The following is a 26,019-nucleotide window of genomic DNA, read 5'->3' as shown; positions in this document are numbered from 1 at the left end:
ATCCGAAGACTCAGAGAGAAATGCCTCATTCCGCTGCATTCTTTCTAGGAAGGAAGGAACTCGGCTCTGACAGCCTCTGATGATTGAAGCGACCTAATCAGGGGGATCTGGGAGGCTTTATGTGCATATTGAGGGTTTGGGGAGATATGGACTAGACTGAGCTTTAAAAAACCACTTGGCTTGCAGGGTAGATACTTTGGTCTGATCCAGAGGGGATGCAGTTCTGGAAAAGCAGGGAAGGGTTATTCCATCTGTGGGTGTGGCCACGACCCCACATCTCTGTGTCCCCTGCTAGACTGGGCTAGGAGTGAGGGGGATATGAGGAAGGGGGGGTAGTGTGAGCTGCTCCTGAATGGTGACTCCCCCACTTTGGGCTCTTTTCCTTGTTGCTAAATACTGTACCTGAAGATAGCTATAGAGAAAAATGTATTATTATGTAAACATCCTTTTTATTACTTTACAGTATTTCAATCATGTTGTGAGACCGTGGGAAAATTATAACCTCCTAGAATCTTGTTTTCTCTTCTTTACAACAGAGACAATAATAGTCCTACTTCCTAGATCATTTTATCTCCTAAGTAGGTACCATATAGTAGTGAACTATCAAATACTTAATCAGTGAATTAAGTATTTGATAAGAATGCATGGGAAATGTTCAGGGAATGGCAAGGAGGCCAGAATGTAGGAGCAGAGAGAACGAGAGATAGAGAATTTAGGAGGTGAAGACAAAAATGGGGAGGGAGAATACATGTTGGGTCCCACAGGTCAACTTTCCTGAGTCAAGTGGAAAACTACTGGAGGGTTTGGAGCAGAGGGATGACATGATCCATTAATAGTTTACCAGGAGCATCAGCTACTGTGTTGAAAATAGATGGAAAATAGAAAAATGGAAGGGGCGCGTGGGTGGCTCAGTCGGTTGTCTGCCTTCAGCTTAGGTCATGATCCCAGGGTCCTGAGACCAAGCCCCGGGTCAGGCTCCCTGCTCAAAGGGGAGTCTGCTTCTCCCTCTCCTTCTGCCTCTGCCCTTGCTCATGCTCTCTCTCTCTCAAGTAAATAAATAAAAAATCTTAAAAAAAAAAAAAAAGAAAGAAAAGAAAGGAAAAATGGAAGAAGCAGGGGAATCGTAAGAAGTTACTTCAATAATTCGGGCAAGAAATGATGATGGTGGCTCAGAGCATGTGGGTGGTTATGCGAGTGATGAGAAGTGGGTGACTTCTGGGTCCATTTTGGCAAGAAAGTCCACATGACTTGGTGATCCTGGGACATAAAAGAAGGATCACGGATAGCATAAATGTGTTTAGCCTGAGTAACTGCTAAAATGGAGGAAGCATTAACAGAAAGGAAGGCTGCATCAGGAGATGGGTTGCATAGGAATACCAGGAGCTCTGCTGAACGGATTTAAGGTGGCAATGCCTATTTGATGTGTGAGTGGAGTGATGAGTGAGTCAAGGAATGGTTGGGTACATGGATCTAAAGCTAGGGAAGAGATCCAAGCTAGAGGTAAAATAACAAATGACTTTTTAGGATAAGTATATCCTATGCAATATTTCTAATGTAACAGTTTGTCCTGCATTTCCATTTGCTAAATCTGACGACCGTAGTTGTTGTATACTTGAGAGGTAGTGATTAGGTGTCTCTAGCAAAAGAAACCCGAAGAAATGGCCAGAAAGGAAAGACAGTTGGTGGTCTGAAAACCAGGACAAGAAAGAGTTTCAGGAAGACAGTCACCAGCTATGTCAAATGGTGCTGATAGATCAAGTGTGTTAAGGACAGAAAATGACAATTGATTTGAGTCAAGTAGATATCATTGGTCAATTTTTAAAAAGGGGTATTCATGGAATTGGGACTAGGTAAAATTGCTTTCTACTTTCTAGTGGGTTCAATAGAGTAATGGAAAATAGAGAAAACTTTCACAAGGTTTTTTTTTTTTTTTTTTTTTAGTAGGCTCCACGCTGGGTGTGGACCCCAACATGGGGCTCAGACTCATGACTGTGAGATCAAGACCTGAGGTGAGGTCAAGAGTTAGACACTTAACCAACTGAGCCACTCAGGCACCCCACACAAGGAGTTTTATTGTCAAAGACCAGAGGAATGAGATGGGACTGGGAGGAGTGAAATCTAGAGAGGATTTCATTTGGGGATGGGAGCAATGACCCCTCATTTGTATGCTGATAGGATGTTGTAGCAGAGACAGAATTTGATACAAGAGGAGAGGGAACAACTGAAGGTAGTGAGTGAATAGAGAGGGGATGCACAGATGAGAATGTTTTACATACTACGTATACACATTATGTATAAAAATAGAAACCTACTCCCCATGCAGACAGTGCCCTCATTCCTTGAGAGAAGGCCAATATGGGCTACTTTTGCTGTAGGATTTTGGCCTCTCAGGTCCTGACAGACTTGTTTGCTCTCCAGTGCATTCCATCGGTAGTTTTGTGTATTCTATCCACATTCTCAGTGGAAGAGTTAGAACAAAAAATTTCAAACATATTCAAAAATACATGGATTAGGGGCGCCTGCGTGGCACAGTGGTTAAGCATCTGCCTTCGGCTCAGGGCGTGATCCCGGCGTTATGGGATCGAGCCCCACATCAGGCTCCTCCGCTATGAGCCTGCTTCTTCCATTCCCACTCCCCCTGCTTGTGTTCCCTCTCTCGCTGGCTGTCTCTGTCTCTGTCGAATAAATAAATTTAAAAAAATCTTAAAAAAAAAATACATGGATTAGTAAATGAACCCCCATGTACCCATCATTTAGTTTCAATAATTGCCAACTCTTGGGTGATCTTCTGTCATCTATATCCCATCCTCTTTCCTCCTTTTCCTCCAAATTATATTAAACAAATTCTAGACAGCATTCCCCATATGTCACTTCACGTGTATATATTTGAGCTTTATCTTTAAAGGACAGGAACTGTCTTTTTAAAAAAAATTACATCATCATCATCGTCTTTACACACATACAAAATTAATTAATTCTTTATTTTAATCACATATTCAGTCAGTGTTTTCATATTTGCATGGTTTTCTTGTCACATCAGGCAATTTAAAAAAATTTTTTAAGGATTATTTATTTGAGAGAGCAAACACTATACAACCACCCCACCCATCCCCAAACAACCGCCCACTTGTACTACCATAGATTAGCTTGCATTTTCTACAATTCATATGAAATAATACAATATATACTTTTTTGGAGGGAAGAGGAGGGTCCAGATGGAGGGTCTCACTCAGCATAATCAGAAATCCTCTGTGTGTGACAATTAATAGGTCATTCCTTTTCATTGATCAATACTATTCCATTTTGAGGATATACCACAATTTTTGAACCATTCACCCATTTGTTGGCCATCTGAGTTATTTTTAATTGTGGCTGTTACTTTTATTGTTGTTACTGTTTGATCATACCATGAATTGCTTGAAGCAAAAGGCAAATAATATCAATACGTACTTCTATATTTCCTACTGCATTTCTTTTTTTTTTTCAATTAAAAAATTGTAATTACTTAGACGCATTCAGAATTTACCGCCCCTACAGTGCACCAGGCAAGGTTAGTGGTTGTTGAAAATGCCATCAGGACAGGGCTATCTAAAGACACTTGGTAGTGTGTTAACTATACAAAAAGACACAGTATAGCAAACCAATCTTACACAGCCTTACATTTCAGTTTTTTTCTTTAAAAGGAGCGAGTTGTGTACAGGGGATTAAATGCTTGATAGACAATAAAAAAACTGCACTAGAACCAACTTACTCATCCTCATCATCTTCATCTTCCTCCTCCTCATCTTCTTTGTCTTCCTCATTTCCCTGGTCTTCCTTTGTCTTGTTTTTTTCCGCCTGGATGACTCCCTTTTTTGCTGCATCAGACTTCCCTTGAGCAGGGTGTGCAGCGATATCCTTTTCATTTTCCTCTCAGCTGAGTGGCCTTCCTTTCATGAGGCTGCTTGTCATCTGCAGCAGTGTTGTTCCACATCTCTCCCGGTCTCTTTGCAACACTGCCAGTTAATAAGGCAGGATGTTCTCCTTTGAGTTTTGACCAATACTCAGAACAAAACAAGGAAAAGGTGGTAGGAGGCCTTTTGAGTGCATTGGGATCCTTGAACTTCTTTTTTGTTTCTCCTGTTATAGGGAGCATATAAGTTTTCATTTCTCTTTCTTAACGGGCCTTGTCTCCTTTTGCCACATCTTCAAATTTTCCTTTCTTTTTCGCAGACATGGTCTTCCACCTCTTAGAAAACTCTGAGAGGCTGACTGAAGCATCTGGGTGCTTGTTCTCATGCTCCTCTCTGCAAGTTTGCACAAAAGAATGCATATGATGACATGTTGCCTCTCGGCTTCTTAGGACCTCCTCTGCCCGTGTTTATTTTCCTCAGCGAAGCCCAGAGTTGCCCCATGCCCGTCTGCCTCTCACTTGCCCCGGCGCTCTGTGGAGCTCAGTGTACTGCAATGGCCATCCTACTGCATTTCTTAACTAGAATATACCTATGGGGGAAATTCCACCTCATCAACATTTCAATTATACTTGATGAAGGAGTGTACTGGGAGGATGGCGCTTGTGTTCGGTGAACTTCAGTTTCAAATGAGAGTATCTTCTTGCCCGTAGGAAGGACTTGGTGACATGGATTATGGTTCTTTCCCAGCCGGTAGAATTCCATAGCTCTGCTTCAGTTGGGCTGGGCACCAGAGGCGAGAGGAGGATGTGCCGGGTCATCTCTGCTTACTGTGTGCTGTGACTTCTCATGGTAGCTCCCCCTGGGACTGAAGGGAATGAAGCAGTAGTTACACCAGCAGCTGTGGCTTGCTAGATGCTGTCTGCCAGGAAAGAGGGTGAGGGAGCCATCAGCCTCTCACTCTTCCTACTTCCAGGGGGACCAAACATTACTAAGGGAGTTTCCACACAGAAACCCTGACTGTAAAATGCCCTTTGCAGCCTCCCTGGCCGAGCTCCAGGTAGGGGCCAGCTGCCCCACCTGCCTGGATTACCTGAGAGACCCAGTGACCACTGACTGTGGGCACAACTTCTGTGGCTCCTGCATCCACCAGTGCTGGGAAGACCTACAGGACATCCTCGCCCGTCCCGTCTGCCTCCACCACTGTCCCGACAGGAACTTGAAGAGGAACATGCATTAGGTCACATGACTGGTATCCTCAAGCAGCTTCCCGCCAGGAGGAGCAAGAGAAGGCTGCAGGGAGAGAAAGCCCTGTGTGAGCAGCACAGTCAGGCTCTGGCCCTGTTCTGTGAGAAGGACCTGCAGCTGCTCTGTCCCCAGTGCAATGTCTCCCCCGGCCTCCTCCTCCTCCAGGGGCCACCACGTGACGCCCATCGAGCAAGCTGCGCCAGCCACAGGAAAAAGCTCCAAAGATACATCGAGCCCCGGCAGAAGCAGGTTGAAGACACTGAAAGGGGGTTAGAAATGCTAGTCTCAAATTTATTTGAATTTCGAATGAATATAAAAATTCAAAGGGGGGAATTACACTCTGATTTTAAAACAGTCTAAGAGTTTTCTTAAAGAGAAGGAATTCTTTTCAAATTACCAATTGAAGAGAAAGCCATTCAAGAGAAACTGAATGAGAACAAAGTAAAATTCTCAGAGCATGTGACCACACTAAAAAGGCTCTTATTTGAAATAGCAGAAAGGTGTGTACAGTCAGAACAAGAGTTGCTCACAGGTATTGAAAGTATCTATAATTGGGGCGTCTGGGTGGCTCAGTCGGCTAAATCTACCTTCAGCTCAGGTCATGATCTCAGGGTCCTGGGATGGAGCCCAGCATTGGGCTCCTGCTCAGCGGAAAGTCTGCTGCTCCCTCTGCCCCTCCTCCTCCCCTCCCTTGAGCTCCCGCCCTCTCTCTCTCAAATAAATAATCTCTAAAGAAAGAAAGAAAGAAAAAAAGTACCTATAACAGGCATGAAAACCTAAAACACCCCAGCCTTCTTTTCATATAAATTCAAGAAAAAATATATTGGTTCTCCTGAACAGTATTTTAACCTACAGAAAATAATTGATCTATTTAAGGTCAATTTGACACTAGATATTGAAACTGCTCACCCCAGTCTTATTATCTCAGAAGACAGAAAAAGGGCAATATTTGGAAAGGTGAGAACAAACTTTTCATACAATCTCAGCAACTTTAATTTTTTAGCAGTGGTCCTGAGTCTCCAGAGGGTTGTTTCTGGCAGGCATTATTGGCAGGTGGAAGTAAGAGGCAATGGTCAATGGGCCATAGCTGTTTGTAAGGAATATTTTCCCAGAAATGCAGTGACTCCCCCATCCCAAAAGATGGATGTCAGCAAATCCAGTTCTGTCTGGTCTAATAAAGTGCAGGTGGATTGACATTTTTCTGGACTATGAGTTGGGGAAGGTTTCATTTGAATAACAGGTCTCCTATCTATACTTACACTGATATATTTAGAGAAAGACTTAGGGCTCATTTCTTTTTTTTTCTTTTTAATTTAGGGCTTATTTCTATATTGGACCTACTTTAGACCTTACAATATAGTAACTCATGAAAAGAGAACTACCTGGAGACTTTTGCAGGTTGATGTTTTTCTCTCTGTTATTCATGCATGCCACTTGGAATGTTAACTATATAATTAATTGTTGGGATGGTACGATCTCAAGAAATATGGTAATTTGGGCTTTGGTTGTGTGTGGTGGTTTTTACCTTTTTTAGTGATTCTATATTCACAGGAAATTGTGAAGACAGTGCAATGTGTTGTGTTAACACCTAGAAGACAGTCATCTCACTGAGAGATAGTGCCTCTCTTTCACTAACTATAACATATCACTTAGCAGGACTACTTCACAGAAATGGTGCAAGAAACAAATGCAAAGTGCTTTTGTAATTCCAAAATAAAACATATAAAAATTACAGGTCTTGGGGTGCCTGGCTGGCTCAGTCTGGAGAGCATGTGACTTGATCTCGGGGTTGTGAGTTTGAGGCTCACATTGAGGGTAGAGTTTATGTAATAAAAAAAAATTTTGTTTTAATTACAAGTCTTTTCCTTACATCTTTTCAAATTTTCATAAATGCATTTGCAACATTTATAATTTTCCTATGTATTCTCCATTTCTAGAAATTTACCAGTTGATAAAATCAGTTGTAAATTCTATGCTTTATAATATATTGAAGAAAATGGTCTTTTACTTTCCAAATTGTTAGATTTGGAAAAGCCATTTTATTTTATTTATTTCATTTCATTTCATTTCATTTCATTTCATTTCATTTCATTTCATTTCATTTCATGTTTTTTGAGAAACCCATTTAATGCCAGAAAATTTTAGAGCACGTGTGCAGAAACCAGTGTGTACAGACCCTATCTTATTAACTAGTGGCTAGGATTACAGCCTAAGCAAATTTATAATACTCTAAGGTACAGAAAGTACCACAATAGATTTTTCATTTTGTCTTTGTTTATACAAGGTATTTACAGAATTCTATTTGTTTTGCTTTTGTCTTTCATTTTTGAAAACCATGTTCATACATAACCTCAAAACACCACATACTTTTGTTATATTACATTATGTTAAACTGTCATTTTAGAAAATTTTTGTATTTGGAAGCCTATATGTGTATTGTTTACAATTCTTGGTAATAAAGAGTTTTATTTTGTGGGGTGCCCGGGTGGCTCAGTCCGTTGGGCGTGGGACTCGATTTAGGCTTGGGTAGTAATCTCAGGTCGTGGAATCGAGCCCCCTTTCTGGCTCTGCTCTCAGCATGGAGTCTGCTTGCCCTGCTTGTCCCTCGCCACTCCCCCCCCATGCTCTCTGTCTCTAAAATAAATAAATAAAATCTTCATGGGGAATTTCCTTTTGTATATCTGTAAATTTTGTCTACAATGTGAGGAAGATGCTCAGGAGAGTTTTTGAGAACCCCTTTTATTGAGGTCGGAGGAACCCCTTCATTGATCAGGACAGCCTGCAGTGGTTATTTCAGCTGCTAAACACAAACCTAGTACTTTTTCTTGTCAAGTGCAGTGGGGGTCAGCAGGGCACCCCTCCATTACTCCACCCAGCAACCTAACTCCATTATACATGGGATATCTAGGTGCTGGGTCATTGCAACTAGAAAGGGAGCATAAAAATGGCACACTGAGGCTGAAAAACCAAGAGCAGGAAGTGACACACATTTTCATTTATTCCATTTTCTAAAAATAATTGCAAGGCTCCACTTCTCTGCAAGGTGGCTGGAAAGAATACATTAATATGAGGTGAAAAGCTATCGTTTGCCACAATTTTTTAATCCAATTAGACATTAGTGAAATTCACATTAATAGTGAGTGCTAGAATTTGCTAGAATTAAAACTCTCCAATTAGAACTTGTAAATAGATTGACATAGAACTTGATAACAGTTTTGGCTCAATTTGACAGCAGTTATTCAATAACTTCACCCACATCAGAGATATTTCCTTTTAAGTAAAATAAGCATTAAAACGCTCTTCAGTGGGAGAATAATAAAGCATTATTATTATGAAATCCTGGTGAGTCATTAGAAGAGTTATTGAGAGTAATGTCCAAACAGATTGGAATGAAAGGGGGAAAAAAAATCTCTTAATTGGGCAAGGCTTCTGTAGATAAGAAGCCCAGAAGCTACAGAAGTGAGATGATGAAGGCCAGGGGTAAGGTTGAAGTAAAGTTAGAGCAAAAATACAGAGATAGTTCTTTGCCTCATTTTGATAAGCACAAAATTCATTCACCATGGTTAGTTAAATAACACAATATAAAGTTACCACAGTGTATGTATTTTTTAATGATTTTGAGAGAGAGAGAGCATGAGCGGGGGGGGGGGGGGCAAAAGGAGCTGGACAAGCAGACTCCCTGCTGAGCAGGGAGACCCCTGTGGGGCTGGGTCCCAGGACCCTGAGATCATGACCTGAGCCAAAGGCAGTTGCTTAAAGGACTGACCTATCCAGGCGTCCCCACAGCACAATATATTAACTGTAATTCTGTAAAGTTCAAACTATATGGACCCAGAGGGCAGAGTCTCCAGCCACAGAGGATTACTCTCAAGCCTTGAAACTGAAAGGAATTTGCTCACTGGGTTTCAGAATTGCCTGGGGCTGGTGACTCCTAATAACTTCAGCACAAATGTGTGCAGCCACAACCCTGGTCTTCTGTCCAGCACATCCTCTCAGCAGTGAAGAGCCTAATGTAACTGTTTTTGCAGTCGGGATAGGCCGAGGCCCTCCCAAATCATCAAATCCTGGTTCCTTTTTTTCCTCCCTCAATTTATTTTTTTCCGCTCCATTTTTCTGTAAGCAGTTTAAGGAACCATGTTGTACCTTCAATACATTGCTTGGAAATCTCAGCTAAGTATCTAAGCTCATCACTTCCAAGTTCTGCTTTCCACACAACTGTAGGACACGTTCAGCCACGTTTTCTTCTGCTGTATGACAAGAATTAACTTTCCTCCAGTTTCAAATAACATGTTCCTCAAATCCTTTTTTAAAAAACTTTAACTTAATTTTTATTTTATTATTATTATTTTTTTAAAATAAACTCCACACTCAGCATGGAGCCCAACATGGGTTTGAACTCAGAGCCCTGAGATCAAGACCTGAGCGAGGTCAAGAGTTGGATGCTAAACCCAAGTGCCCCTTTTTAAATTTTATTTTTAAGTAATCTCCACACCCAACATGGGGCTCAAACTTACAACCCCAAGATCAAGAGTCCCATGCTCTACCGACTGAGCCATCCAGGTGCCCCTCCTCAAATACTTCTGAACTCTCACTGAAGCTTCTTTAACTCTTGTATTCCCACTAATATTCCCTTTATGACCATATATATATATATATATATATATATATATATATATATATATATATATATATTCTCTAAATATATATATTTACTTGTCATGGGCTCCCTGTTGGGTAGGCTAATCCCATTGTCTGTAATATGAGTTACTGTACAGATTTATACCCCAGTGAAAAACAAACCTGACGAAATTGACTTAGACAATTGTTCCACATTGAATTTCCTAGAATAGGTGATTTGAAGAATTGATATCTTTGTCTCCTCTTCAAACTGCAACTCAAAGCAAACTGCCACCAGGATTTATTACTTGGTTGACACTTTTTCAGTGATTTCATAAGTGATCTGGCAGCAAAGTCACTTGAATTCTAGTCTGTGTTTATTTACTTTTCTTTGCTTATTCACTCTGTTCTTGGCATTGAGATTGACAAGAATCAACTGTGACTCTACACCAGTTTTCTGCTTGCTGGGACTCATGAACAGGGACAGTCCCCCATTAAAATTCTATGGTTTTAAAAAGGGGCGGGAAGGAGGAGGAAGGCATAAAAGCAGGGGCCCTAAGCAAGGGAGGTGGGAAGGCAGTGACACAGTTTCAAGCTAATGCCCACAGGACTTGCTGTTGGCTTGATTGGTTGCGGTTAAGGAATTAGAGAATTCAAACATGCTTCCAGGGATTTCTACATTTGCTATTAGTCAAATGGAGGGTCCATGACTATTATGTGGAGATGAATAATTTTCTGATGTGGCAGAGGAGGTTGGTGGTAAATTTTTTTACCATTTTTTTCATGTTTGAGGGACATTTTTTTCATGTTTGAGGGAAAATATTCTCAAAGACCCTGAGGCAGGACAGAATGTGAATGGTTGGAGCCAAGGCAGTGGAGAATTGCTGCTCTTCAGTCTTGTATTTTAGCTCCTATGATGGTGCCTGGTTACTAGTAATTGCTCGATAAATATTTGTGGTATTTGTTTTGATTTCGAATGATCTCTATGGCCAATGCGGAGCTCAAACTCGTGACCTGAGATCAAGACTCACATGCTCTACCAACTGAGCAGGAGCCCCTATTTGTGGTATTTGTTAAGTAATGAGTTAATTATGAATATACAAATCTTACACACCAAAATCATGGTACATTGCAGACCTTGCTAATTGATTTTTTCTTCCTGGTATGGCTTATTAGTCCGACACTCCCTCCTCTTTACTATAAGGGTTGACTGAGCTCTCAGCTGTCTTTACAGCAAAGAAACAGTAAAATCATCACTTCTCTGCCAATCACTGCCACGTCCCATCTCCAGTGTAGATCTTATTGATCCAAAGAAGAATGTATTTACCATGTGAGGAAAAAAAAAAAAACCAACAAACTGCATTCATAAACCCATATAAAAACATAATTCTTGGGAGTAATATGTAAACTCTAGATGATGCACTGAGGAGAACTGACATCACATATTTAGTATTCCTGCCTAAAATGCTTACCCTGCATCTAAAGAAGATTTCATTAGACAGTTCTAATTGCGGGACAGTTTGCAAAATAAGTAGCTTGAATTCTTTAAAAATGTCAATGTTACAGAAGATAAAGAAAGGCTGAAGAACTCTTCTCAATTAAAGGAGAAAAAAAGGGCAACTAAATACAACTTGTGATCCTATATTGGATCCTGGATCAGGAAAAAAAAATCTATACAGAGCATTATTGGGACAACTCAGGAAATGTGAACAGGGACTCTATATTCAATTATAATATATTGTATCAAGGCTAAATTTCCTCATATGGTAACTGCATTGTGGTTAGGCAGGAGCACGTGATGATATCTATTGAAGCATTTATCCTCTCTAGTGGTTCACGAAAGAAAAATAAAGCTCTGTATAAACAGAGTGATTAAAAAATGGGGCAAAACAAAAGCAGGCCCATCTAAATGAAGAATATACTATGCTCACTAGACTCCTCCTGTAACATTTCTGTGGGTGGAAATCATCCAAAGTGAAAAATATTGGGATGCCAGGGTCCTGGGATCGAGTCCAGCACTAGGCTCCTTGCTCAGCGGGAAGGCTGCTTCTGCCTCTGACGGCCCCTCCCTCTGCTTGTACTCTCTCTCTCTCCCTCTGACAAATAAATAAATAAAATCTTAAAAAACAACAAAGACAAAACAAAAAATATTTTAGGAGGAGTGAAAAAATCCCAATCTTTCCTTTAACATGGGAAGTACTTTCTTTTCAAAGACAATTGTAAAAGACAGGATATTAGGAATTAGCCTTGTGGCATATATAATACCTGTGCATTGCTAGATCTTCTTGAAAACAATATGCCATATGCCTTCTTATTTTTTCTGTGTTCATGCTGAGATTTCTGCCTTAATGACAAGTAACAAGTTGGTTTCCATAATACCTAAAATGGTTGGTTTTCCTTTTTTTTTTTTTTTTTTTAGAGATAGAGACAGCCAGCGAGAGAGGGAACACAAGCAGGGGGAGTGGGAGAGGAAGAAGCAGGCTTATAGTGGAGGAGCCTGATGTGGGGCTCGATCCCATAACGCCGGGATCACGCCCTGAGCCGAAGGCAGACGCTTAACCGCTGTGCCACCCAGGTGCCCCGGTTTTCCATTTCTTGCTTATCGTTTTGAATATTCTGTTGGTGTGCAAAATTGGTAGTAATTTAGAAAATTTCCATGAAATAGTTTTTGGCTATGCCAGTTATGCATGAGTGCCATAAATAAGCATGCATAATATTTAATACTTTACAAAAGCAAAAATAAACAAGTGGGACTACATCAAACTAAAAAAAAAGCTTCTGAATGAGAGAAAACATTTGCAAATCATGTATCTGATAAGGGTTAATATCTAAAATACATAATGAAGTCACACAACTCAATCTGATTTAAAAAATGGGCAGAGGAACAGAATAGACATTTTTCGAAGAAGATATACAAATGGCCAACAGGTACATGAAAAAATGCTCAACATCAGTAATCATCAGGGAAATGCAAATTGAAACCACAATGAGATGGGGGCACCTGGGTAGCTCAGTTGGTTAGTGTCCAACTCTTGGTTTCCGCTCGGATCGAGATCTTAGGGTAGTGAGATTGAGCCCTGAGATAGGCTCCACACTCGGTGCAGAGTCTGCTTAAGACTTTCTCTCCCTCTCCTCCCTCCCCCCTCCCCACTCTCAAATAAATAAATAAATCTTTAAAAATACACCAAATAAACCACAATGAGGTATTACCTCACACTTGTTAGCATGGTTATCAAAAAGACAAGAGGTAACAAATGTTGGTGAGGATGTGGAGTAAAGAGAACCATGTGCACTACTGGTGGGCATGTAAATTGCTGCAGCCACCATGGAAAACACTATGGAGGTTCCTCCCCAAATTAAAAATAGATCTTCCATGTGATCTAGTAATTATACTTCTGGGTATTTATTTAACTGAAAGAAATGAAATCACAATCTTGAGGAGATGTCTGCACTCCCACTTTCATTGTAGCATGATTTACAATAGCCAACACATGGAAACAACCTAATTGTCCATCAACAGGTAAATGGATAAAGAAAATGTGATATGTATGTGTGTATATATATATATATATACACACATATATACATATAAATACACACACACACACAATGAAATATTCAGCCAAAAAAAGAGGAAGGAAATCCTGCCATTTGCAACAATATGGATAGATTTTGAGGGTGTTATGCTTAATGAAATATTTCAGACGGGGGCACCTGGGTGGCTCAGTAGGTTAAGCGTCTGCCTTTGGCTCAGGTCATGATCCCAGGGTCCTGGGATAGAGCCCCACATCAGCTCCCTGCTCAGCGGGGGAGCCTGCTTCTCCCTATCCCTCTACCCCTCCCGCCCCCCAATTGTGCTTTCTCTCTCTGTCAAATAAATAAAAAATGAAATATGTTGGGCAAAGACAAATACTGTATGATCTCACTTATTTGTGGAATCTAAGCAAAGCAAAACAAAACAAAAAACAAAAACCCTCTACATACAGAGAATAGATTGGCAGTTGTCAGAGGTGGGAGGGAGGGAATGGGCAAAACAGATAAATGTGATCAAAAGGTACAAACTTCCAGTTATAGGATAAATAAGTCCTGGGAATGTAATATACAGTATGATGACAATAGTTAGCTGTATTGTATATTTGAAGGTTACTAAAGCAGTAAATCTTAAAAGTTCTCATTTCACACACACACATTTGTAACTGCGTGTACTGATGGATGTTGACTAAAAGTTACTGTGGTAATCACTTTGCAATATATAAATATATCAAATTACATTGTACACCTAAAACGAGTACAATGATATACCAATTATATCTCTATAAAAAATAAACATAAAAAGGACAAGCCTAAGTTAAGTTGTAAAAAAAAAAGAAAGCAAACCCATGAAATAATGTATATAAGGTCATCCCATCTCATATATACATATATATATTTCTATATGTATAATATAGAAATAATATAGAAATATAAAATAGAAATATGTATAAAACATATATAATATAGAAATATAGCTACATATTTTAATGTATAAAAACAAAAAATAGGGGGCCTGGCTGGCTCAGACAGAGGAGCATGGGACTCTTGATCTTGAAATTGTGAATTCCATCCGCACTTTGGGTTTAGAGTTTACTAAAAAAAAAATAATATAAGTAAAAAAAAATGATGAAGATACATGAAACAGTAACAGGAGCTAACACTGGAGAAGATGACACAATAGTGTTTTGATCTAATACATTTCTATATCATTTGATTTTTAAAATATGCATACTTCAATCCATGGTAAATGAAAAAAATTTTTTTAAAGATATGAGGTTAACAAACTAACTTACTACTCTGTATGTATAGGATATCATTTCCATAGTTTTTGCTGCTCAGGGGGAAGTTACTGATACTCATTTAATTTTCTTGCTTGTTTATTTTTATTTGGTTGGTTTTGGGGGGGACCTTGACAGCTCATTATATAATGTAATTCATGGAAGGCTGATCTCTTAACTTTTAGTTTTCCCCTTTATCTTCATTCTCTACTCCCAATCTCTCCCACCCAGGTGCTCACATCAATATACATGATAAACTATTTTAATATGCACGCATCCTGGCAAAATATGAAGTGTTACTTCTTGTCACTATGGCTGCTTGGTGGCTACTGATTTTTACTGCTATGCTTGGTTTATCTATACATATCATTTAGGAGTCATCCAAGTATATTGTGGGGAGGACCTTTTTTTAAAATTACTGAAATACAGGCCTGTTAATGATTATTTTTTTAGAGATTTTATTTTTAAGTAGTCTCTACACCCAAGGTGGGGCTTGAACCCACAACCCTGAGATCAAGTGTTGCATGCTCCACCAACTGAGTCAGCCAGGCCACCCGAGGCCTGTTATTTGTTTTTCTAGTACAAAACATAAAATATATTTGGTTGTCTACGATATATCAGTATTCACCAATAACAGTATGTTTCATTTTAAGTGACTGATTTAATCATTTTCCTGGGTTAGCAGCATAATACTGTTAAACCACAAGCAATGAATTCCTGCTGATTTCTAATGTACAGAATCCTGTGTTCACATGAAGAAAATGATCTATTTTCCCTACAAAATTATTTTAAAAGCACTTTCTTTTAATTTTCCATACATGAGAGATATAGTCAAATGTGGAATGCTTGTATGGGTAGTGATGGAGTGAGTGTTAAGAAAGGACATAGGTCAGGGGCAACTGCGTGGCTCAGTTGGTTGAATATCTGCCTTCAGCTCAAGAAATGGTCCCAAAGTCCTGGGATGGAACCCCGCCTGGAGCCCCGCATCAGGCTCCCTGCTCAGTGGGGAGCCTGCTTCTCCCTCTCCCTCTGCCCCTCCCCCTGCGTGTGCTCTTTCTCTCTCTTTCAAATAAATAAAATCTTTGAAAAAAGGAAAAGAAAAGAAAGGACACAGGTCTCTGGAAGCAGGAGGCAGGGGGAGGGTACAGGCTGTAACCTCATGCTTACGCTCCTTAGGAAAGAAGTGCCCCCAGGGGGCTCCACCGGAAGGGCTCTTCATTGCCCCTGTGGGTGGGAGTGGGCGGCAGGATACGTGGTAGCGGTACTTTTGGATTCTGAGTAAGATTTACCCGCGCTATAACCCCTCTCCATCTCTTAACCTCTCAGGTCCTCAATTTTCCCATCTCTGAATTGGGAACCATAATCGCCGTGAGGGTTATGTGAGATGAAGAAACGTATTTAGTTGAGCAAGGACACATGTCATTTATTTCAGGCCACAGGCTGAGCCTCCTCCAGCACCCAGTATTTCTGGAGCAGGTTCTTTCCCTGCCTTTGCCTGATGGTCCACTATGGGGAACCACAGTCACTGTGTGGATGAAGGCCCTAAGATTCCATCTACTTCAGGTGAGGGCCAGTCACCCACCACCCAGCGAAGACCCATGACCTTCAGGAGTTCCTCCCCCAGGCAGCTCTGAAAGACGCAGTGGGGCTGAGTGCCGAGTGGGAAGTGCTGAGTGGAAGTGCTGGCCTCGGAATAGGCATGCGCATGTGGCAAAAGAAGGACTTGGTTGTTGACTCCAACAACGTTAAGCAATTACGGACAGAGGGACTAATGGGCCTGGGTTTCTCACCTTGGCTCCACTTAAGAAAAAGGCAGTTTCGGCGACATGAGCGTCCATGGCCCAGGCTCAGCCTCTGAGGGTTCTCAGGAGCTGCAGACCTGAAACCTCCTGCCTGCAGAACGCTCCACAATCCTTGTGCTGCATAGTGCTGGACGGGACAAACTGCGAGGACAGGGTGTCACTCGGGACCTAAGCTACATCCCTGGGGAGGGAATGAACTGGCCTCATTTAGCCTTTCAGGTTTCAGTCTCCTCATCAGCAAAAATGGGATTAGGGAGGACTGCAAAGGCACAAGTGAGATTATGCGTATTAAGCCCTCTCCACCTGATCTGATTGAATCACAGGAGATCCCTCCCCACCAAACATCAAATTCGAACTTCCTCATGGGTAGCCCGGCTCTGCCTTCCCTCTGCGAGGGAGGAGCCACCAGCCTGGTGGGCGGGGTCCTGATAGCTCCACCCTCCAAGTGGCATATATGCAGTGGTCACACTCTGATATGCGCAGTGGCTTCAGGCACCCCGCAGTAAGACCTGTGTTAGCGGCAAGCTTCACAGACGGGCCTCACAGACCCGTCCAGAGTCTCCTGCCCCAGGTAAGCAGGGAGTTGGGACGATGTGGGGATGGGGAGAGGCGGCTGGAGAGTGGTACCAGCTGTGGTCTCCTGAGCTCCTGCTCCCTGCAGGGCCGAAAATCGCATCCTGCAAGGCAGTCTCATCTTTCTTTTAAAAGACATGCCGGTTCTTATGGTTACCAGTCCTTAATGAGCCTTGTCCTAAGTCACCTAAAAATACAAATAGGCAGTTCTTGTTCTGTCCTATCCTGCGGGTCAGAAAACAGGGAGACGAATCTCTGTGTGTGACAAAGCTCCCAGAGGTGCTGATCTGAAGTCGCATATAGAATCCCCTTCCTGGATGTCTCAGTGAGGGGTAGTTTATGTATAGGTGGGGAGTGGAGGGATTTGAGCTATGAGGCCAGGATCTCTGGTGCTCAGGTCCTGTGTAAACTTGATCTTCCTTAATCTAACCATCTGCCTGCTTACAGATGCTCAGAGAGTATAAGCAGGTTGCCCAAAGTCACTCAGTTTTTAAGGGAGACCCAGAAACCTGGCCAAGTTTAGTCTTTCAACAGCTTTAGCCAAGGATTGAGGAGATACTTGGTAATACAGTCACAGTGGGCATAACATGGACGTTATGGTTCCATATGGAATGCAAATCTCCAGAACCTATGTAAATTTATAGTAGTCATGGAGTTAAAGGGTAAATTCATGATACTGTCCTTACTGTTCTGTGACATTGTGTTAGAAGAGTGACCCGTCACAGAGTCAGGAAGGTTGGATCAGGAGGAAGTGACAAATGAATGGAGAACTGGTGGCAGGGTGGCAGCACAGGAGACAACTAAGGGATATGTGTGTACAAAGGTGCTGGGGCCAGAGGGAGTTCAACCTGCTAGAAAAGGGAAGGCGGGTGACAGCTGTGGAGAGCTTGGTGGTAGGAGAAGCTGGAGCTGAGGGAAGGATGTGGCCCTCCAGGTGGGAGCAGCAGTCCTGTAGGAGAGGGTCATGATTAGATCCGAGGGCGTGGAGAGCAGATGGGTGGAGGCCCAAATGGGTGCTAATGGACTCAGCAGTCAGACACAGAGGTTTTCAGGGTCCCGAGTATGGAAAGTCTGAGGTATTATTAGTTACCATTGGGCACCTTCTATGTGCCAGGCCTGCTGCTAGGAACATTTTCTCCTTCTCCATAAATGCTCTCTGACTTGTAAAAGGTTTCATGGTCTTCTGGCTCCACCACCCTCTATTTGCAGTCTTTCAAATCTCTGCCAATCTCATGAGATGTAAAGAAGAATCTCTCTTGTTTTTCAACCTCATTTCTCTGCATTATTAAAATGATCTGCTTCAATTTCCTGATTGGCCATTTATTATCTCCTTTACCCATTTTTTATCCAGATTACTCATGTTTAGATTACTTGGTATAAGAGCTATTTATATGTTTGAAAAAAAAAAGATTATTACCAGCACCCCCAGAAACATTTCTAATGTTTTTCCTAATTGCTAGTCTGTTCCTCCTCCCCAAATATGTGCATTGTGCCGAGGTCTAACATCAAGAAGTCATTTTTCCTACACATATTCTGTATTATTTTGTGCCTGGCTTTTCTTCATACAACATATCTCTGAGATTCATCCAAGTTTTGGGGTGAAGAGTAGTTAGCACCTTTCCATTGCTGATTAATATTCCATGGTATGAATACACCACAATTCATTCATGCATTCTAATGTCAGACACTGGAATTATTTCAAGTTTGGACTTGTGAAAAATGTTGTCTTGAACCTCCATGTATGTCTTTTGGTGCACATATTTTGAAGCCCTTCTGGTTCATATTTCTGGTGGTTATACAGCCTGAGTAGAATAACTGGGTCCTAAGATGGTTGGTTGCAACTGTTCTTAGTTGGTTGATAAGGCAAAAACAGTTTTCTAAAGTGGTTGTACCAACTTATACACTCACCACCTGTGTATGGGTGTTTCAATGACAGCACAGATCACCAAGACTTTATATCTTAATACTTTGAAATTCATTTTGGGGTCTCTGGCAATCAAGCAGAGATTGTCTTAAATCCATCAGGGTTTGAGGTGATTAAATCAATGGACTTTTTAAGGGGTATCCCATTCATGACTCTTCTAGTATCTAATACTTCACTGGTACCAATTTAAAGTGTGGAGTATTCACCAGGACACACCCTCTACTGGGTGTCCTTAAGTCCATGTTTGTCTCCTCAACCCTGAGAGTTGACCTCAGCCTTTCAGCCTGTCTTTCAGAATCAATAACTGCTACTAAGGGAAAACTCTGTGCTGTCTTCTGGGGATCTTGTCCCCACCTATCCTCACCAGTTGGTATCTCATCAGTGACTTTGGAGAGTAATTATGTATATATGTGTGTGTTTCTTAGTATTTTCTCACATCGAATTCCTGATCTCCAATTTCATTCTATCCATCTTGTCAAAATCACAGCTTTCTGACTTGGCGGGGTCCTCAGGGTAAATCTAATCTAGTCCAAACCACTTATGTACACAGTTGGATGTATCCTGCAGTTGAGATGCTTAAGTGAAAAGTAAATTTTGACATACTATTAATTCAGTGCTGTGGTTTAAGAAATATCTGTGGTTTAAACCAAAAAATACCAGGTTCTTTTATTGGCTCTTTGACAAGATTGAAATGATTGAAGTCGGGATTTCTATCCTTATTTACTTGATTCTCTTAGAGATGAGGATGCTATGTACTTCCCCCAGATCCCCCAGAAATGAGTTAAGGGAAATCCTACCCAGGGTGGAGGCTCAATTTGCAAAGCCTTTAACTTTCTGCAGTATCATGAGGCCCCCTGTGGTTGATGTGGGTGTAGGTAGAATCCTGGGGGGTGGAGAGAAGAATTGGTGGCTGTCTCAAATGTGGTGGTGAGCAGGGCCACAAAACAAATGGTAAATTTTTTTACATAAAACAATATTTTCTCCTCTCCAGGGATGAAGAGGCACTTTAAAGTTGTGTCTGCATTCTGACCAAGAGATTGCATCACTTGACTTCACATCCTCTGAGCTGCCAAGGGCAGCTGGTTGCCCAAATAACCTGTGATTGATGCAGCTTCACCAGGCACCTATCTTTGTCCTTGAGGCCATTTGCCTCATAGGAATGAAACGTTCAAGATAGGAAGAACAGTGAGATCTGAGGGTGTGTCTGAGGCTTCTCAGTGGAAAGAGCCTTCAGAGCCTCAGCTCCTGAAGAAAACCCACCTCAGTGCAGTCCTTCATTCACAGCTTAATGGCGGTCCCAGCAGCCCTGGCAGGACTCCAGGCAGAAGCCAACTGTCCCGTCTGTCTGGATTACCTGAGAGACCCCGTCACCACCGAATGTGGGCACAACTTCTGTCGCTGCTGCATCCAGCAGTCCTGGGCCGATCTGAAGGACAGGTTCCCGTGCCCTGTCTGCCGTCACTCGTGCCAAGAGAGGCACTTGAGGAGCAACACCCAGCTGGGAAGGATGATTGACGTTGCCAGGCTCCTCCACGTCACCAGGAGCAAGAAGAGGAGGCGGGAAGAGAAACACTTGTGTGAGAAGCATCACCAGGTCCTGACCCTCTTCTGCGAGGAGGACCTCGAGGTGTTGTGTCCCGAGTGCACACGGCCCCCTGACCACCAGGGCCACCAGGTGAGGCCCACGCAGGAGGCCGCCTCTCATCACAGGCAAAGGCTCAGCCGCTACATTGAGCCGCTGAAGAAGCAGGTGGCCGACGTTCAGAGACTAGTCGGCACCCAGGAGAGAAAACTCCTAGAACTGAGAGAGAAGCTGCAGGACCAGAAACAGAAACTAACCTCAGAGTTTGAGCAGCTGAGCGCGTGCGTGGACCGGGAGCAAGGGGCCGTCCTCTCCAGGCTCGCTGAGGAGGAGAGAGACATTCAGCGGAGGCTCTGCGCCAACATCACCGCGTTCTCGGAGCACGTGTCCACTCTGCGCCGCCGGCTGAGCGAGGTGGCGGCCAGGAGTGTGCTGTCGGACGTGCAGCTGCTGGCGGGCGTCAGGAGCAGCCGGGGCAGGTGTGAAGGCCTGCGGCCGCCGGCGCTCTACTCTTTCCGGTTGAGGCTGGAAGCGTGCAGGCTTCCCCCGCAGCACTCGGCGCTGCGGAAAATCATACAGAAGTTCCGACAAGAAGTTACTCTGGATCCCGAGACCGCGCATCCTCATCTGCTCGTGTCCGAGGATAGAAAGTCTGTGACATTCGTGCGGAAAAGGCCGGGCGTCCCTCAGAATGCGAAGAGCTTTCGGACGGATCCGGTGGTCCTGGGCTCCGAGGGCTTCGACGGTGGCCGCCATTACTGGGAAGTGCGGGTGGGCGACAAGCGGGCGTGGGCCGTGGGGCTGTGCGCGGACGGCCCTTCCGGGCAGGGCGGGCGGCCCCCGGCAGGACGGCGCAGGCGCTGGACCATTCAGCGGCGGGCGGGCGGCTGCGTCGCGCACGGGGCTGCTCGTGTGGCTCTGGCGCCCACGGAGAAGCCCACAGGGCTCGGCGTGTACCTGGACTACGAGCTGGGGGAGATTTCCTTCTACCGTTTGAATGACCGGGCTCACATCCATTCCTTCACCGACGCGTTTTCGGAAGTCCTGAGGCCTTACTTCTGGGTGGGGCGCGACTCCAAACCTCTCACCATCTGCGCGGCCAGAGACGAGGAAGGATGAGCTGTGACGTGGCTGCATTTTCTAGCTGCAGTTTATGGACGGTGGGTAGAATATTGTACAACTATCAGTGCATCTAGCACCAATTTTAACACTTCTATGACTTAAACACATTTTCTCAGGGAATTTTGTTTTCTCTCTTTTTTGATTTTGTTTCAATAGCAAAAGAGATGTGGGAAGTAACAGAGATGTGGAGATTAACTGTTTCTGGAATTCTAAGATCAGAGTGTGTTATAAATTTACGGCTCCAATAGATTTTTTGGTAAATTTACATATTTACATTTACATATATTACAGATATTACAAGTTTTGTACATTTATGATGTAGGCCTATCCGGAAGTACCTTTTATGCTCCAGGTAGGAGAGAAGACATAATTGTAGGGAGATGAATCTCAGTGGGTCCGTCCTGTTTATGCATGGGAATAAGGCACTGATTGCTCCACATTATGTGTTCAAGGATGTTTTTGTGGGGAACAGCCTTGGAAGACAGATGGTGTCTCCATCCGACTATATGAGTAATAAATCCCTTTATATCCTTCTGGTGTGTGTGGTGTCATCATTCCTTACAGTGAAAAAATTTTGGGTGAGGGTCCACCCTGGCTATACAACCTGGTCTTAACATTGGTGTTCTGAGCAGGCTTATGGAAATGTTGACTAACATCTTCAGGGGGATTTTTCCTTTCTTTCTTTCTTTGCCTCTGCTGCCCAAACCAATTATGCACTTTTGAGCATTTATGCCTTTACTTGCAAATCAGCCCACCTTTAATGGGGTCTCCTCCAAGAAAAGGCTCTAGAATCCAAGTCAGAAAGAAGGAAGGAAACACTGGAATCAGGGGAAGGAACCGAAACAGAACAGAGGTCCACAATTTGACCTAATTGTCAAGTCAAAATTTACTGAAAGAATCTATAGAACAGGTGCCTGGTGGCTCAGTCAGTTAAGTGTCTGCCTTCAGCTAGTGTCATGATCCCAAGGTCCTGGGGTGGAGCCCACATCAGACTCTGGAGTCTGCTTCTCCCTCTGCCCCTCCCCACCCCTCCGTGCTCTCTCTCTCTGTCTGAAATAAATGAATAAAATCATAAAAAAAAAAAAGAACCTACAGAACAAACAAGATAAAAGGATGAGATTCTATTTTGTGCCTCCATAACCTAGATGCTGGTTTAGCGGGATCCCACTAAATTCAAAGATAGTACCCCCTATAATGTTAATGTTGCTACTGAACATAAAATAGACATCAAAGAGGTATGCCTCATGTTAGCTATCAGAATAGTTGCCTTGCCTAAATTCCCCGTGGTCACACCACACATTCTCCTAAAATGCCCAAGAGAAGGCATGGATGAGCTGACCCAATGAGTAATAAATTAAAATTAAATCATTGACACAAATTGGCTTCACAAAATGGGCCCCAATGAATGCCCCACCCCCCCAAAATAATATGAATAAAATTTAGTTAAAACAGGGCATTCAAGAATTGAAATATATTATTGAAGATCTGCGTAGAGTAGAGGTTATCCCTACTGCTTCTCTGTTTAACAGGAAAATTTTGCCTATCTTTAACTTGAAAAGAATGGATAGCATCTTACAGTGAATTACTACAGCCTTAATGCTGTGGTCCCACCCAATGTTGTCATAATTGCTAATTCCATCCAATCAACAACTGGTAAATATCTGGCTATTATAGATTTGGCCGGTATATTAGATTCAGGGTTTATTTCAACAGCGTCCCAGCAATAACTTTCCTTCGCCTCCACAGGGATATCACACACCGCTACCCAGCAATTCTAGCTACCTCAACAGTTTTGTCTTGGCATATAATCTTTGAGGCAAGATTTTTTACTACATTCAACTCTCTCTAAATCATAAATGATTTACATTATGACATACTCCTCCAGAGATCTCTGACTACGATCTTAGTTAATTTCCTGAAAGTTACTTGGTAACCTGAGGGTACCTCTATCTCTAACACTGTCAAGAAATAGCTATTGACAGCAGACGGTTGGGCATCCAACTGTTGGTTTTGGCTGAGGTCCTGGTCTCAGGGTCATGGGATCCAGCCCTGCATTGGGCTCTGTGCTCAGCCCAAGTCTGCTCGAGATTCTCTCCTTTCCCTGTGTCTCTCCTGCTCATGCTCTCTCTCTAAAATAATAAAAGCTTAAAATAAATAAATAGCTATTGACCCTCTCAAAAACCTGCAACATAAAAACAAGCCCAACATCTTTTACGCCTTTTTGGGTTCTGGAGGCAACTTATTCCTCATTTATAAATTTTGCTCAAGGCTATTTTTACTGTTATTTGCAAATTAGCCCACCTTTAAGGAGGCTACTTCCAAGGAAGGGCTCTAGAATCTGTCTAAATAGGAATATATCAGGCATTCGTATTAGTGCCCCCAGAGACATCATTGTAGAGGCTTCAGCAACTTCCTCTCATGCTTCCTGGGACTCTGGACCAGGATGATGGCCATAAGTTGCCCCTGGGCTCTCAATGCAAGATCCTTAGCTCTATGCTGTAAGCCATTGTTAAGCACATATAGACAATTCAGCTTACAATTTTTCAACTTTATGGTGGTGTGAAAGTGATACACATTCAATAGAAACTTGTACTTTGAGAGCACATGGGTGGTGCAGTTGGTTAAGTGATCAAATCTTGGTTTCAGCTCAGGTCATGATCTCAAGAGTCATGAGACTGAGCCCTGCGTGGGGCTCCATGCTTAGCGTGGAGTCCAGTCGGGACTCTCTCCTCCTCTTCCTCTGCCCCTCCCCCTCATTCTCTATACATAAAATAAATAAATACTTAAGAAAAAAAAAGAAAAAAGAAACCTACTTTGAATTTTGATCTTTTCCTGGGCTAACAACATGTGGTATGATACTCTCATGATGCTGGGCCATGGCGGCAAGCTGCAGTCACAATCAGCCACGTGATCATGAGGGTAAACCACCAATACCTTTAGAACCATTGTTTTTCACCTTCAGTACAGTATGCAATGGATATTCAACACTTTAGTATGAAATAGGCTTTGTGCTAGATGATTTTGCCCAACTGTAGGCTAATATAAGTGTTCTGAGTATATTTCAGGTAGACTAGGCTAAGCTTTGGTGTTTGGTGGTTATTTTACAATATTATTATATTTTCAATTTTTTGATGAGTTTATTGAAAAATGACCCCATCGTAAGTCATGGAAGATCTGTCCTGAGACCTCCTGGAAATAGAGGCTCTCATAGGCCCTAAGTCTAAACCTTCAGTACTCATCTGCCCAGTATGCCTTGGATCATGGGTACAGCACTCAGCTCACGCAGCATAGCTACTGAGGCCTTGCTATAGAGTGGAGCCACACTTAGGCCCTCTGGCATATCCCCCTGCCTTCCCTGTTCTCAGTCCCTTGCCATATGCAATGGTGTGAAGGAGGGACATGTAAGTTCATGGTGCAAGACAATTGGTTTTTGTCCCTCTGTTTCTATAGTTATCTATGTATTAGTCTGCTTGGGCTACTGTACAAAGTACTATAGACTGGGTGGCTGAAACAACAAAAGCTTATTTTCTTACAGTTCTTTATTTTCTCACATAATTCTGTCCATAGCAATCTATAACATTTTGTCATTCCCCATTTCTCATGGGGAACATGAGGGTATCTATGATAAATCCTGTGAAATTCTAAATAAAAACCTTTTTTAAGAATAAAAAAGTACACTACTGGTTCTACAAAATCTACCATAAATATAATCTATCACATTTGACTTTACATTGAAGAAGCAGTAAATGCTTAAAAAATAAAAAAAGTAACCTAGTCTATGTAGGTGAATACGAAGTCTCTAGATATATTTAAGCATTAAAAAACCCATGTACAGAACACTACACATAGTTTGTTCATATTGTAAAAATAAAAAAGATTTTCTGCTCTCTCGTATGTGGATATAAATGGATGTTTCACAAAGACACAGGAGAAACAAGAATGGTAATATTTGAGGGATGCCAGGAGCCCTGGTGGCCTGGGATGAGAGAGCAATTGGCTTTTTAGTGCACGCTACTTAACAAGTAGAACTTTACTGAATTCATCTGTATTTTTCATTTTTAAAAGTTCACAACAAATAAACCTATATGATGTTCTTTGGAAAATTGCTAGCTTTAGTTTTTCTGCTTAAAGAAAAACCTTTCTTACTCCTTGAATAGACAGCCATCCATATTGAAGAAACCCACAAAACATACAACTTACACCTCTCCCATTCTCTGGACAGTCCGTTCTCTGATGGTGGGGACTCCAGATGGGATCTTTGCATTCCAGGCTTCTGGTTTAGTGCCTCACATGTAGTGAGAGCTCATAAAAAGTCTCATGCATGAGTTATTAAATGAGCTGCCTAACTGGGATTTATGAGATCAGGGTTAGAAATGCAGATCTGACAGTTTTCAGTCTTTGTGTGAATAAAGTCACCAGGAGCAATGGAGAGAACATACCAAGAGTTTTC

The 26,019-nt window shown here is 42.3% G+C and overlaps 2 pseudogenes; one reads left to right on the top strand and one right to left on the bottom strand.

The window, feature by feature from the left end:
* Positions 1 to 3,747: 3,747 nt before the first annotated feature.
* On the bottom strand, positions 3,748 to 4,349 carry LOC123793034 (high mobility group protein B1 pseudogene; annotated as a pseudogene).
* Positions 4,350 to 20,153: 15,804 nt separating this feature from the next.
* Positions 20,154 to 21,566, top strand: LOC123793035 (tripartite motif-containing protein 75 pseudogene; annotated as a pseudogene).
* The last annotated feature ends 4,453 nt before the right edge of the window (positions 21,567 to 26,019 follow it).

This window comes from Ursus americanus, chromosome 13 (genome assembly GCF_024610735.1).
Source record: "Ursus americanus isolate L20-20 chromosome 13, mUrsAme1.1.p, whole genome shotgun sequence".
Taxonomy (NCBI): Eukaryota; Metazoa; Chordata; class Mammalia; order Carnivora; family Ursidae; genus Ursus; species Ursus americanus.
This window is presented reverse-complemented; position numbering and strand designations above follow the sequence as displayed.